General features: G+C 41.2%; 1 protein-coding gene across 1 annotated transcript in view; it reads right to left on the bottom strand.

Annotated features, from left to right (window-relative positions):
- The window catches only part of PDE4D (phosphodiesterase 4D), a 1371497-nt gene extending 1357517 nt beyond the window's left edge, over positions 1-13980 (bottom strand). Inside the window, exon 1 of the mRNA XM_040977570.1 lies at positions 13817-13980. The gene's annotated coding sequence lies outside the window, so the exon portion shown is untranslated. The remainder of the gene's footprint in view (positions 1-13816) is intronic.
- Positions 13981-16576: the final 2596 nt, after the last annotated feature.

The following is a 16576-nucleotide window of genomic DNA, read 5'->3' on the forward strand; positions in this document are numbered from 1 at the left end:
AAGAGCTATTATTGTTTCTTTTATTCATTCAGCATATGCTAAGTAATGTCTCTCATATATCAGAAATTCTTCTAGATTCTAACACGTTAGCGCATAAACACAGACAAGGTCCTTTGTCCGCAGGGAGCAATACAATCCTCTTGCAATCTTGCAATGTCAGAAAACTCAGAAACTCCTTGGAACAAATGTATTCTCTACAAAATTCCTTGCTCCAATAAATGAAAATAAAATTTTTGCTACCTACGTAACAGAGTTTCCGTGACAACTGAATGGAATATCATCCATAAAGTACCTTTTATGCAGCCTCATATTCCACAGATAATCCATAAGTGACAATAACTCACTATGATTACCTACTATTACCCTTAGCTGTAATTCAGAATTCACAAATTCAATATGTCATCAATCTAGTCACTGGGATGCAACACTCACAAACTTTGCTGCTTCTTCTCTCAGCTCTGCACTATGCTCACTCCAGGTCATAGGTTTACATGTGAGCTTTCCATGTTCCCTAAAGCATATTAACATCATGGGCAGCTTGTGTGACACAGCACCTAAAATGAACTCAGACAGCAGCAGGAGGATGCTGGCTCTGCTCTGTGAACCATTCCTCCATATGTTTGGCTTTGCAGAGCGCATCTCAATTTCTAAATTTAATCTATTTAAATGAAACACTTCTGGAGCATCTGACTTCCAGCATCTGTCATCCTCTCACAAGCTCTCAGGAGCCTTCAGCATCCCCTTCCACTGTCACAATTTCCCATCTCTCACCCTGCCTACCTATGCTGACTCTACACAAGGAATCCAGAAACCCAATCATGTCATTCCCCTGCCCCAAACACACCAAGAAATTGGCAATGCACTTAGAATAAATGCAAAGCTCTTTCTCCCTGTGACCTCCCAAGATCCTACATGATTGAGCCCGGGCTGTTCCTTCTCTGGGTCTCCTACCGCTCTCCTTGTAGGAAATGTGGCTGCAAGAGCATTGAACGGCAGTTCAGTAGCCTTGGCATTGACTCTGCTCTGCTTGCACCCACTTTGGTTCCCTCTCACTTCAGAGGCCTTCCCTGAACACCTGTCCTGAAAACACCTCCACTATCACTCCCCTGCCACTCACCTCACTTTATTTTCCCATAATGTTTATCATGTTCAAACATTAAAGTATGTATTCAGGCTCTTGTTTAATGTCTGTCAAGTCCCATTAGATTCCAAGCTCCAGGGGACCAGCACGATTCTGGAAATACAATGCAAATGACCCAACAAATATTTGGTGTTTGAAAGCAGGAGTGAGCAGGCAAAAGGTAGAAAGGGAGCATTCTTTGAGCCACGTTCAGGGTGAGGTTTCTCCAGGATATGGAGAGTGGGCAGTAAAGAATGCAACCCTGAAGTTTCAAAAGGGGGAAAGTGAAAAGCAAGAACACGTGAAAGCAAGGGCAAAAAAACCACAGACTCACCCACCAGATGCTACAGGATTCTCAGCCCAAATACAGAAACTGGTGGGAGACTGAACAGAGTTCATGGATAGAATTGAAAAAGAACTGGTCTTTTTATTCAAGAATTTATAAAGCTTAATTTTGTTTCAATGGGGGATACAGAGTATGTAAGAAAATAAATAAATAGATCTTATTTTAACCTCTAATAACAACCTACTCCATCACCAAGATTCAAAAACAAACACAGAAAAGTGGACAGAGTTAAATATTTTGTTTTGTCTCCCTGTGTGGAAGCACTAATAAGCAATAAAACTACCAAAAAGGAAGGATGGTAAGATGGAGAAAATGAGAGGGAAGACTTGTGAATGAATGGCCACAGTGACTAGCCTCCTGGAATATGCTCCCACTCTAGGAGTTCCATAATGACTTGTTTGAGCCAGAGGGGTATTAGCAATGGGATTCAGATAGACTTGAGTGGTGCATGTGTGTTATCATCTACCCTTTATCTGGTTAGCCTTGTTGCCTCTTGGTTCCCAGTCACTACCATTAGAACATTCCCAGACTGGCCTGCTGCAAACATGAGAACCACATGAGGGAGTTCAAGTTCCCTAACCACAGCCATCTTACACAGATGGCTAGAATGATCAGGACCTGGGATGATCCACAGAACACCCCCACTGAGTAGACTCAGGAGGCTGCAGTGGTTGCCATGTTAAGATATTAAGCTTTAGAGGATGCTGTCACACGGCAATACTAGTGGATATAACTTGGATGATTAATCTCCAGTTAACCAAGAGATTAAAAGAAGTTGCACACTGGTATTATAAGGCAGTGGATGAAGCTTTCACTTGGAATGCCTGAATCCCATATTCAGGTGTTAATTTGGATACTCTGCTTCTGATCCAGCTTCTTGCTGTTACTTCTTAGAAGGCAATAGAAAGTGGTCCAGGTACCTGGGCCCCTGCCACCCAGTGAGATACCAGGATGGCACTCCTGGTTCCTAGCTTTGGCCTGCCCAGCCCTGGGTCTGTTGCATTAAGACAGCAAACCAACAGATGGAAGTTCTGTGTGTATGTGCATGCATGCGTGTGTGTATGTGTGTGTATCACCAATTCTGTCATCTTGCCTTTCAAATAAATAAAATAAACAAATAAAGGAAGGTGTTCAGTGTACCCTCTAAATTCAAATGCAAGATCATAATTTTTAAATACTTTCTCTACAAGTCAAACAAACTAAAATGACAAATTACCTAAGCAAAATAGGTCTCCATTTTATCAAATGATTTGCAAATAAGATGATGAGGAAATGTGTTCTACATATTTGCAAGTCCAAACAGTCAGCATCCCTTCAACCAGAAAAGGAGGTGGCTTAACTGCCCTACACTGAGTGGACTGTGGGTGCTGGTTATGGGTTCCCAAAAAGACCAAATGAAACCACATATGCTGACTCCATCCTTCAGTAATCCCATTCTAGCTAAATCATGGGAACTTCTCATTTCCACAGCACTAGAGTCTGCGTTGATTAAATGAAAAGATTCCTTCTTTATCTTTAAAAAATTAAAAAACGTCTTGGGGCCAGTGTTGTTGTACACTGGGTAAAGCACTCACCTCTGATACCTGCCTCCCCCATGTGCATGTTCTACGTCTGATCCATCTCCCTTCTAATCGCACAGGAAAAGCAGCAGGGTATGGCCCAAGTCCTTGAGCCCCTGTGCCCACCTGTGAGAGACCTGGAAGAAGTTTCTGACTCCAACATCTGGTTTTGGATGTCCCAGGACAGTCTATCTTGGGCAACAGGGAAATGAACTAGTGGATGGAAGATCTAGCTCTAACTCTTTAAAATGAATAAGCAATTTATTTTAAATTAAGAATCTTCCTAAACACGTATCAAATTCATGATAAAAGCAGAAGGTTAAACCAAACCAGTCACAATTTGTTTCCCATCTGATTTCTGTACTGGAATGGACACCAGCCTGCACTCCTTCCAAGATATCATTTAGCCTTTTTCCTTTGCATAGCTCCTGGGAGTTCATCACTGAGATATAAACTTTCCCATGAGAGAGGGGAGCTTAAAAGCCGACACCCAAGGAATGCATATGCTACGTAATGAGTTCATTTCACCCACACCCTTCATGCCATCAACACAGTCCACTGTTCTCCGTGCAGACTCCAATTTAGGCTCTATCCTAGACTTACACAGCTTCAAATGTGAAGCAAGTGGACCACACAGGGAACATCATTAAAGACATAAGTTGAATACAGACCCCCGTGGAGTCTTCTTCTCCATCTATCTCATCACATCCTCCTCAGGTGGCAAGAGGGGGCTGGATTCTCACCTCTCTGCGACCTGCAAGAAAACTGAGGCTGGCGAGGAGGGTAGAAATGGAATATTGCCACAGTTTCTCTTTTGCAAAAATCACTGAGTCAGAACTCAACTACCCATCTCAGGATTCTTGCCTATCACACTGTGTTCCCAAATAATACACTGTTGGAGACGGGGAGTTTCCATGAGAAAGACAAGAACCAAGATATGTATGAGAAAAAAACAGAACACAGATGTGTGCAGGGGGGAAAAAAGACACAAGAAGCATTTCCATCCACTGAGAACACTTGTGCGAAAAAAGCAGCTCCCAACTGGCACCACTTCCAGAAGGACACAACAGAACGCTAGCTAATGTTATATCCTATTATGTGCTGATAACAAAAGAGCAGCAAACACCAGGGTGGAGATTCCCACACAATTCTGCTTGACAATCACATTTTCATCTCATCTGAAAGTTCTAAATATGCTACAATGAACTGGTTTTTTCTTTTCTATATCAAACATAGGCCCTGCAATAAATTATCATTTGTCCAAAACATACAGAATACAATTATACAGATAATTGAATAAGCACATGATGTCACACTAGAAAACACAATGGTATTCCATCTATTTCAGATTCTGTCCAATTTTTATAAAATTATATTTATTTAAAAGACAAAAGGGATGGGGAGAGAAGCGAGGGCTTGTCTGTCCCCTCATTGACTCCTTAGGGCCAGCTGAAGTGAGCATTCAGGACCACCATCCAGGTCTCCCAGGTTGGGGGCAGAGACCCAAAGTACTTGAGCTGTAAATGGCTGCCTCCCAGAAAGCTGGATTCTGCCCAGGTGTAAAGCTCCACAATGGGGTTTAAGAAACCTTCTGTACATCAGGTATCCAAAACTTCAGGGTCTTTCGGCTACATGGTCTCTGCAAGGACCCCCTCAGTCCCGCACTCAAACCATCAAGACAGCAGCAGACAAAATGTATACAAATGAGGGTGACTGGTTTCTAATACAATTTTATTCCTTTAAAAAAAAAAGCACAGCTTGCACATGAGCAGAAATTTGCCAAACCCTGATCTAAAAACATAATTTCCATCCAGGAAAATTTAAAAAAAAAATGTACTCAGGGGAGAGCCACTCAGCCCCAAGCAAATGACTACTCTCCCATTTTGCAGAAATGCAGGTCTTCCTGTTTGTAATCTATAGCCAAGCAGATGCAGAAATGTAAAGTGGTGATCAGTATAGGCCAGTAAGTATCACAAAGGTCAAATTCTTTTAGAAAATAAAGGACAGAAACAATCTCAGTCACACTGTCTCAACTCATTGAGAGCCAACTGCCATTTCCCATGGACAGTGATGGAAAGAATCCACCTCGTGAAGTCACAAGAAGTCTAAAGAGGGGGCAAGTGCCATCTCAAAAGAGCCACGAGCATTGCCTACCTCTAGAGGTTACAAGACTGAATAAACTTCAGTTATCCGGAAAACACACTGAGTCAGGCCATCATAGGAAACCAAATATTTATAAAGCACTTATTATGAGACAAACATCATTCAGAATATCTTATGTCTATTGATTGACTTAATCTCCATAACAACCCAACCAGGTAAGTACCATTATGACTCCATTTTTCAGATAAGCAGGTGGAGGTACACAGAGATTAGGTCACTGGTGCGGGGTAACACAGCTTCCAAGTGACAAAAGTGGGCTCAGAACCCGGTCTGCCTCTGGAAACTAAGCATCTAATGATCATACATGGTGTTCACTTTCACCTATACATGAGCCACCTGAAGTCCTTAGAATACAACCAAAGAAATCTCTACAAAATATCATCTTCAGAGTTGAAGGTTTAGGCATGGCAGGGTTGAACACCACCTCTGGGTGAGACTAATATTTTTGTTCAGCTGCACTCAAATAATGCTTGCATATCCGGTGAAAAAGATTTTACTTTTTTTTTTTTATTGCTGCATTTAAAAGTATTCTTGGAATGTACCAAGAAAATAAATAAGTAAATGGAGTTACGAGAAAATTATTTTTAGGCATCCCTAGTTCAATCAGAAAAATATGAGTTAGTCTTCCCAAGCTCTTATTTCTCAGATCAGGACCTGAAGATTAAAGCAGATTTGTGTGTGTTGTCTTTATTTCTTCAATAACTTGACTGTCAAGTTGGTTTTATATGGGAAAGATAGTTGTTATTAAAATAACTGAGGTTATGATTGGCTTAATATCCAACACAAATGTTTGAATCCAACATATCCAAAATAAAGGACTTAAATTGGTTTATGATATTTTATTAACAGTGAATGTAGAGATTCTTTTAAATAGTAACAGTCTGAAAAAAATTTATTTTTGTTTACTGAGTAGGCTTTGGTATGATTTTTTTTTCTAACCCCTACAAATCTAGAACATAGAAAAATCTTTTTAACTTTTACAATATGGGGACGCTTATATTACATCCATCATTAACTTTATGCAAGAAAGGGTTCTCCAAAAATTGCTATTTCATAGCCATTTTTCACAGTAAGCTGGCTTTCTTTGTTTTGTGGAAGCACCAGTGCCATGGTGTAGTGTCTAAACTTTCACCTTTAGTGCCAGCATCCCATATGGGCACCAGCCTAGGAAACTTTTGTCAGGACACAGTCCCTGCAGGTGAGCGCAAGAACCACAATAGGGAGCAATCCAGACCACGCCAGGGAACAGTACCCACCTGAGACTGTGGGCTAGCTGGGCTGGCTAGGCTGTAGTCCCTACCAGTATGAGATGGAACTTGACACAGGCCACGCCAGGCTGGCCAGTCTCCAGCACCCACTGGCAAATGGCAAGGTGAAACAGGCCATGTTAGACTGGGCCACAGGGCCCAACCAGCTCACATGAGACCTGGGAGAGAATGGGCAAACCCAGTAAGGGGGCTGCAGGGAGCTCCCCTGCTGGGCCACTATTCCTATTTGATGAATGTGAGAGCTGGAACTGGGAGCAGACCAGGCTGGGCAGGGCTACAACATCTGTCGGCCTGCATGTAAGATGGATCAGAGACAAGCCAGGCTGGGTGGACTGTATCTACTGGTACATGCATAAGCCAGAGTACATGAGGATTGGTTGGGCTTTGCTACAGCATCAGCTGGCAGATGCTAACATAGGAGGAAACTCCGTCAAGCTAAACTGCAGTACCACCTGCAAAGTACAAGATCCAGGAGTAGGAGTTGGCCTACTAGTAGGGAAACAGTGGCACCTCCCTCTTGGGTTTCCATTCTGACTGGTGAGCATGAGAACCTGGACTGGGACAGGCATGGCCTAGACAGAGAGTGGCACCCACGAGCACATGTGTGGGCTGGATAGTGGGGCTGGTTGTGTTCAATTAGGCTTCAATGTCCATTGACATGTATGAGAGATGAATGGTATGTGGGACAGATTGGACCAGTCAGCTGTATATACTGGCAAGCATGGGAACCAGGAGAGAGGGCAGGCATGGTGGGGGTTATTACAGGTCACTCTAACTAGGCTTCAGCTCCCATTGGTTTGTGTAGGGGCCAAGTGTGAAGTGGGCAGGATCAGGCTGGACTGCAACCAGCCATTAGTTTGTGTAGAAGACTGGGCTGGAGACATCTGATCCAGCAATTTCAACTAACAATGTGTATGTAGGCCAATTTGGGCAATGAACTATACCAGACCCTGTATTGGCATGTACACACAAGAATCACATCTGGGATCACCTCAGACGAAGTTTCCTTGAGAATCCCCCCAACTGAATTGCTGGACTCAGAATTCCAATCATGGAGAAAATTGCAAACCTTAAGAAGCATAGACAATAAATGTAAAAATAGACAATTGGATTTATATCAAATTAAGTAACTTCTGCACAGCAAAGTAAACAGAGTGAAGAAATAACTGACAGAATGAAGAAAATTGTTGCATACCTTGCATAGCATTAATATCCAGAAAATAGAGCGCCAAAAGTTTAACAAACAACCCAATTAAGAAATAGGCAAAGGATCTAAATAGATATATTCCAAAAGAATAAATACAAAAGGCTTAAAAAATGTGCAATAGCACCAGCTCTCAGGAAAATGCAAAGAAAAATCACAGTAAGGTATCATTTCACTCCAGTTAAAATAGCTATTACCTAAAAGTAAAAAAATAATAATAATAAATGTTGGCAAGGGTATGCATACAAGGGAAGCTAATTAATACACTGTTGGGGGAAATGCAAATTGGTACAGTCATTATGGAAAACAGTACGGAGAATCCTCAAAAAAACTAAAAATGGATCTACCATATGACACAGCTATCTGTAACTTCTGGGAATATATCCAAAAGAAATGAAGTCAGTACAAGGAAAAAAATACCTTCACTTTCATGTTTATAACAGCTCAGTTTACAATAGCAAAAAACACACAACCAAGATGCCCATTCACGAGTGTCTAAAGAAAATGTGGTAAATAAAACAGTGGGATATTGTTCAGTCATAAAAAGTAATGAAGTCTGATATTTGTAACAGAATGGGTAAAACCTGAGTGAAATAAACCAGACACAAAAGCACCAATTCCACATATGTGCTGTCATAATATGGAAGCTTCTGTATACATCTTATAAAAATAATGTGGATGTCATATTAAATATATATATACATAGTTTTCATTGAATTATTTTCCTTACACAATGATCTACCTTTTTCTTCTCACTCTACAATTTTAAAAAAGATCTTTAAAAAAACTTTATTAAGACCCTGTTTATGTGATATTAATATAACTATCTCTGATATGAAAAAATGGGACACATGTGCATATATATGTATATTTTTTACACATAAAGTAAGCATGAAATGTTAAAAATTACTAAATTTAGTTATGCCATTAAACTCTTCTTTATAGTCTTCTGTATTAATTAAAATATTTCAAAATTTTTTTTAAATGTTAAAAAAAAAAAAGATGCTTCTTGGGATGCCCAAATCCCAAATCAGAGGTCAGAGCGTCTGTATTCAAGTCCCAGCTCCACTTCCTATTGCAGGTTCCGCCCAATACATATCCGGGGAGGCAGCAGGTGGCGGATCAAATAGTGACGTTCCAGCCACCCACAAGGGATATCTGGATTAGATTCCTTGCTTCTGGCTGCAGCCTGGCCTAGCTCTGGCTATTGTAGACATTCACAGTGTGAACTAGCTGGTAGGAAATCTCTTGTGGCATAGGAGGGCAAGGAAGGCATGCACCTGCCTTTGAAATAAGTAAAAACAAGAAATTCCTGGGCCCAGTGCAATGGTTCCATGGCTAAGTCCTTCTCTTACCTTGCAAGCGTCAGGATCCCATATAGACACCAGTTTGTGTCCCAGCCATTCCACTTGCCATCTAACTCCCTGCTGATGGCCTGGGAAAGCAGTAGAGGATAGGTCATAGCCTTGGGACCTGCACTTGCATAAGAACTGAGTCTGATCAACCTCCTGGCTCCTGGCTTCAGATCAGCTCAGCTCTAGCCATTGTGGTGATTTGGGGAAGTGAATTATGGGATGAAAATCTTCTTGTCTGTCTTTCCTCTCCATAAATCTCATCTGTCTTTCCAAAATAAAAAAAAAATAGATCTTTAAAAAAAATCTCTACCCAGTATTTTCTATATATATACGCATACCACAAATTTGTCATTCTTCTATTATTAACATTTTAAATACTTGGAGGGGAAGAACATCTACTCCTAAAGTTAATTCTTCCTGTTTCAAAATTATCTTGAAATAAATGCCTACTGCACTAAAATCTCATTTAGAAAACCACGTCTTATACTTCTTTGTCCCTCTCTGTTAATTCTCGATTTTATTGGATAAACAAAGTTTTATTAAGAAGTTAAGACTCTTCACTATAATGTTAATTGACCAAAGAAACGTTCTAATCCAATGACAAAGGCACAAGAAAATTAACCTGATGGTCCTAGTTCCATTTGGCAAAGGTATTAAAAATGAAAATCTTTTGTTTCTTAAAAATAAATTGCAGAGTGGACTGTGGGAAAGATGATTCTTCCCATTTTTATATTTTATGTATTGTATGTCCTCCACAATTTCATCTATTTTTTTAGAAATGGTTCCACAGGTGAGATGGACAGCTGCTCCAGCCTCATCACTCCCACTCTTGGGAGCTCGCCGGGTTCCTAGCAGCAATGAGCTCAAGCAGCTGAAATGTGGGACACAGCTGTGGCCACCGTTCCAAAGCACAAAATGATCTTCCGAAGCAGAACCAACCAAAAAATTCAAAACTGCTAAGGTAGGCACATTTTGACCACTCATTTTGTTTCTGAGATACAAACAGCTAGGAATTCACAGTGTCTTAAAATTCACAGAATTATTCCATGAGTGAAATTTAACAGAGGAACGCAGAAAGGAAAAACTCCAAGATAATCTGTCTAAATTGTCAATCCTGCTTTTTCCTACAGAGCCACTATGTCCTCTACAAGTTTGTCACAAACTGCGCTAAGGACAGGTCAGAAAGGAATGCTTACCTATTTGCTTAATGTTATATATCATTGGAAGGAAAATTAGGTTACAAGCTTAACAAGTAAGAAAATCTCTGATCTGTTGAAGGGAAGCAGGCAAAGCTTAGAATGACTAATCAGACGCATCAGTGAAAATGCATCTGCCATTGCCCATGCTAATATTGATAGTAAATAATTACTTGTTATGATATACTGGTAATAGTTGCAGGAGATGACCTTAACATATTTTTACAGAATGCCACATTCATGTGTGGAAAACCTGTAGATATTTTAACAGTGTAGCAAAAGACAGGTAAGAATCAAAACTCCAAAATCAGTCACAATTTTTCAAGATCCAACAGTGAAGCCTGTCTTTGCCTTAACAATTTTATCCAATACTGGGCATATAACTTTTAGAAATGAAGGCTGCTGGGACCAGTGTTATGGCGTGGCTGGGGAAAGCCATCATTTGTTATATGAGCCTCTTGAGTCCTGGCTGCCCCGCTTCCAATCCAACCCCATGATAATAGCCTCGGAAAAGCAGTGGAAGATAGCTCAAGTGGTCAGGCCCCTGCCAGCCACATGTGAGACCTGGAAGAAGTTCCTGGCTCCTGGCTTCGTCCTGACCCAACAGTGGCCATGGTGGCCATTTAGGGAAGGAATCAAACAGTTGGAGGATGTCTCTGCATGTCTCTTTCTCTGTAACTCTGACTTTTAAATAAATTTTTAAAAATCATTTTTTTAAAAAAGGAATGATGTTACCCCTGCTGCAATGAGCTGCTATAAAAATACAGTTGCATGGTCCATTATGCATTCATTAAAATGTTCTCTCACAGGCACTTTTCCAATGTGATATTGCTATTCATCAATCTAGTGAAATTCAAGATGTGTGTAATTAACTTCACTGTACACACATGGATTGAAACTTAGAAAAAAATTTCAAGACTGAGTGTGATCTTTGGATATTTGTATTATGTCTTTCCCTGTGCTTTCTTTAAAGCATCTTGATGGTGGGATAATAACCATTTTGAAACATCAACTAGGACTAATTAAATTCTCAGGAAAGATTAAGAAATCAGATTAGTCCTATATATAACACAGAAAAAAAAATCTTAGGGAAGATCAAGTTTTTCCAAAAACAAAACCCATTTTAAAAAAAATGGAACATGTAATTCAATCAAGATTTTTTTTTTTTAGATCTGGATTGATGTCATTGCCTTAGTAGGTAGTGCTAATAGTTTCCAAATGCCAAGTGTGTATTTGTTCACATTTAGCAAGTTCATGATGTAATACATTCCTTTTTGGATACATCTTGTGTCCAACCCATCTGTCCATGGCAGACATGCATAGTTTTACCAAAGCTTATCTGTAAAAGAACTTCTATAGTCTGACAAAAGCTATTTTTAGAAGATAGCAAGTTGAGAGAAGGATGATCAATGACCACTGTGTGGAGTATTTTCCTTTGTCTACACTGGCTTATCCGCAGCACACTGCCCTGAAGCACCTGCTGCTCCTACATCCCTCTATCTAATGGCCTCTCCTTTCACAACAAAGATGCCACCCTGACAGCTCAGGCAGGGAGAACTGAAGAGATACAAGCCCTGCAGAAGCAGCAATAGAAAAACACACAGTCCTTGTGGACAGTCAGCCCTAGCTCCCCAAATCCTCTCCATGGCACGAGCAGACCACCCCAGACTGGTAACTAAGCATCAGTGGCTTCCCTTCAAATCAAGTCAATAAAAGCCCTAACAGGGCACTGTAAAAAACAAAGTCAGGGAAGGGTGGTAGAAAGTGAGTGAGTGCGGCATCAAGAAAGCAACGCTGCGGCTAGAAGAAAGGGAGCCAATTTCGAAGTCCGAGTCAAATTCAGGTAGAGCAGCTTGTCCCACCAGCCCGCGTTGCTCTTGGCTAAGCCCGAACCACCTTGAGGGTGAGCCCTTAGTCCTTCCATGGATGTGCTTGCTTCTGCCACAGTTAGGAGTCCGTAACTAAGAATGAGTCAGCTATTACGACTAGTGCTTATGGCTATAAAAACTCAATAAGGTCACAATTCTGTCTCAGTAAAGACACATTATATACCACTTAACTTCAGGTAAGTTTCTAAAGGAATATGTTAGACTTGTACTTCTTTAAAACTGTTTTACACAGATCTTGTTTGTTAAAAAAAAAATTATTTGATGTTGATCACTGTTCTTTTTTTTTTTCATGAATTTCACCCACTGTCGTAATCCAAAAAGAGATTGTAGCTGAGAAAGTAAAAATATTCTTAGCAACAAAACTTTGCAAGTCCAGTATAACCTAAGCATAAAAATGTGCCAAACCATAATAACATGTGTTTGCTGCTGGCTAAACTATTTCAGACATTTAAGTAGGTATAAACAAAAAATAAACTGTCTTGGCTCTATATGCCAATTGGCAAGTAATTAATATAACTATTGGAAGTTTAGAGTTATCATGGGAGTTCATGATTATAAAACTGCTCAAGTAATTTCTGCTTAAAATCTAGACTTTCATACCTTTGAGTCTGAAGAGAAATTAGTTAAAAGCGATATGAAAAACAAGCCAAGATTTTTTAAGAAATGCCCTAGCTTTCTACTGTACGAGAAAAAGTTTTAAAAAAAAAATTTCGGAGAGACAAAAAAAAATTCCTAAACTATAATTTCTTAAGAAAAGTCTTTTTCAACACAGATTAGAAGACTCCATAAGGACTGAGAAGTCCAGTGTGAACCGCTGGCATTCACCCTCTGTACCCAGCACTCACTGGGACTCGCTCATACGCTGGAGAACTAACAAAACCGTCATTCACTCAACTTTCTCACTTCACTCCAGCGTTACCTTAAACCTTGTTAGCAAACTCGTCACCCCCAGCAGATACACAGAGCTAGCCGTGGCTCCTGGGGACACTGTGATCTGCTCCAAGCACAAATTCCAACCCACGTACTTTGCTCGGTTATGGCTCTGTGAGTACTGAATGCCCTTCCTATGAGGCTTTTAAAAACCAGCCCGTGGTTTCTCATTCATCTCTGAACCACATCAACAGAACCACAGAAGCACATTTTTGTACATACAAACATTTTCTTCTATGGCTTAAGTCAGTTTCAGATGACAAGAACATGGGGCTGCTGTCATTTGACTTCTTCTTTTCTCTCCTTTTCTGGGGCTTAACAGCTGTGCACCTGAGTCCCGCCAGGATTTATGATCATTTGCTGTTCATGGTCAGCTTTGGTTGGTGGGGGTGGGAAACCTCACCGTCTGAGGGACACAGGTGCTCTTGAAGCCACCGCTCTGACAAGCTTCCTGTTTTAAACTGCTCATGCTGAATTCTTATCACTTTACTGACCCCATCAAACAAGCAGGACTAGCAAAGTCATCAAACACCCTCCTTCAAAGGCAGCTTGACTGTAATTCATAGCAAAAGGCTGGGAGGGGGGGAGGGGAAGAAAAAATTTAAAAACCACCAGATCTTAGAAGCCTCAGAAGATTCATGGCATTGAACTTGATAACAGATTAGCACAGCACCTTGAAAACGAATCATCTGCTACTTCAATATTTTCTACTCACGATCACTCCCTCCCAGGGCATGTAATTAATTTACTGAGTTTAAAAAAAAAAAAAAAGGCAGGATTACTCACACAGTGTCGAAGATGCAATGTCAGCTATTTAGGTCAGAAACCTCCAAGGCCGTGCTAGAAGTCAATTATGACTGCACGTGCATTAAGGCAGGAACTGGCAGGCCCCGGACTACGGCAACCATAGGCTCACGCTTCCTGGACGCTTGGCTATAATCTCCGAAACGGAGTCCCAGCCCCAGCCAATCACTCAGCTCCTCTTAACAAGTCTAACTGGCTCTGGGAAGCTGAGCGGGCTGCGCTGGAACACAGAGATGAGATATTCCACACAATAATCTGCTTATCTGAAATTGCTTTGCCTGAAGAAACCAGAGAGAAGGCACAGCCTCATTGTCTGGGGAGAGAAAGAGGCAGGTGATCCCGGGGGAAAAACGCACCTGGAGCAAAGATCTTTTCCTGGCTTGGCAATTCCCACCGTGCCGGCAGTTAAAGGACCAGAACCAGCCTGGCAAGGGCAAGCTCCGGCAGCCCAAGACGAGGTACCATGCCTCTCTCCCTTTTATTTTTAGTAGGAATAACGCAGAGTGAAAATGTGATGCGTCCCATCGCTTGGGCCACGAGACAGGCTTCGATTTTATTTTACCTCTCTCTCTCTCTCTTCTAACCTTTTCCGGGAGGGCCTGTGGCTGAGGCTGAGCCAAGGGAGGCTTTAATGGATCCGAAATAAACTTGGAAATGAAAAGTGATCATTTGTGGAGGAAAAGGGAGAATTTTCCAGAACGGTTTTACAGTGACCTTTCTGGATGGGCAGCCTTTTTCATCTAGCCCCAGAAACCCAAGTACCCCGGGCTGACACTGCAAGGGGACAGATGGGGTTCCGGCAGCACAATGAGGCACCTGTCTGGTCTAAAAAAAACCAGTGAGGAGGCTCAGGCTTAAAACTGCTGCTCAGCTCCCCTGCCCCTCAGGCCACCTCAGACTGTTCCATGGTCTCCCTGGTTCAGGCAGAGAATCACCAGGAACCTAATACAGCCAGCAGTGCCCCCTGCGGTCTGGCTTCACCTATTTTCTTTACAGTAGTAGCCTCATTTCTCTTTACATTTTAAGTGCTATTTATATCAGCTACTTGTGGTAGCAGGCTTGCTACATTTGTAGTGGGTAACACTTTGAAGTTGACATTATACAGGTGACTAAAATAGGAAATCGCAAACAACCCTGAAATTAACATACAAGGTCCCCACCCTCCCCATTCCCTCCCTCACCCCCAGCATCACACCCCTCAGGCAGTTGGACTCCATCCTCAGGAAAGTGCACTCTTCAAAAAGTTTTGTAGCAAGTGTAATGTTCACAGCAACAACGAAATCTCTGAACTTTTGAAGAGCCCTACCAGTCATGATGCTTTCACAGAGACAGGTGAATCTACAGGATGCTCAGTCTGGGTTGTTGGACTCGGGGTCTCCCAGAGCAAGAGAGGAAGAAGAAAACTTTGCTTTGTTTGTTGGGTGGTATACAAACAACAGTGACTGAGGAGAAATGTATGCACCTTCCGCTTGCTATAGAAAATTGACTCAATTCAACTAGAGATTTGACACCAAGAACAATAGACCAGTGCACAGATTACAGAAAAAGTAATTCATTGTCAGTTTCCTTCCAGGGTTTAGCCTTCAAGTTGTCAATTTGTGCCTAGCCAGGGAAGAATATTTTACTTCTGTTTCGCTTTTTATCTAATTAACCTTTCTTTGACAGCACTGATGCCTTTGGTGACTGTATGAGAATGCAAACTTCTCAGGGAGCCACTTGTTAACAATTGATATCTTTCTTACTCAAAGATAATAGAGATTTTTTTGGTCTGAAATGGAAAACAACCTCTCAAGGTAATGTTATCAAAACTCCCTGCCCTCGGTAAAGTTCCTCTAGAAACCCCTTGACCTCCCATGTTCAAATCTCTATTTGTCAATAGTCAAGGCCAAGAATTCTTTGGCAGGTAAGCATTTCACATGTAATCATGCCCCAAAACTTACAAACAGGAAAAGCTCACCTCCTACAATGCAAAGAAAACCATTTGGCTATCCAAAACCATGATCAACAACCCACCCACTAAGTCTTTGGTTTGAAGCTTTTATAGCTTTTTAAAGATTCTCTGTGCCAAAAAATGACTTAGGTACCACCGATCCCTTGCTTCCTAACCCTTACAAACATTGGAAGCTTTTTGTTGATGTTGATTTTTTTTATCAACATCAAGCTTTTCAGTGAGTGATGTTCACCTTAAAAACACTTTCATGATGAGCTGTCTAAAATATTAGAACTGTCTTCCCCTCCTGTAATGATTATCTGAGGCATGTTACCATGACTCTACCTTTATCCATAGTCCTTCATGAACTCACATAGCAAGGACACTCCCACTGAAAGAAAATAAAAGTGATGTCTTCTATGAACCAACTTGAGTCAATACCAATACTATAGTCTTCTTCTACCTAAAGCTGCTCATGGATCTATCATGTGGGTTCAAAGCAGTCCTTGCTGTCAATTGCCTGGAACTTGTCTTAGTAGCTTCTGGCCTGAGAGGCCACCTCCTCTCATTACCAACACTTTGTGCTTGTTGGCTATGTCTTCAGGCTCAGTCTAAGACGTTTATGGGATCCAAGGGTCACCTAAACAGTTGTGTTAAATTCTTACTCATATTTCCCTTATCTCCACCCCACACACAAGAGTTAAAATGAGCCTGATAAAAAGAAAAGTAGGAGAAGAATGCAAACTTCTCTACACCAAGAACTGAACCACAAGCATCAAAGTTGCCATGCTTGACTTAAAAAAATGTATCCT

This window comes from Ochotona curzoniae, unplaced genomic scaffold (genome assembly GCF_017591425.1).
Source record: "Ochotona curzoniae isolate NIBS_2020 unplaced genomic scaffold, NIBS_Ocur_1.0 contig_2754, whole genome shotgun sequence".
NCBI classification, from domain to species: domain Eukaryota; kingdom Metazoa; phylum Chordata; class Mammalia; order Lagomorpha; family Ochotonidae; genus Ochotona; species Ochotona curzoniae.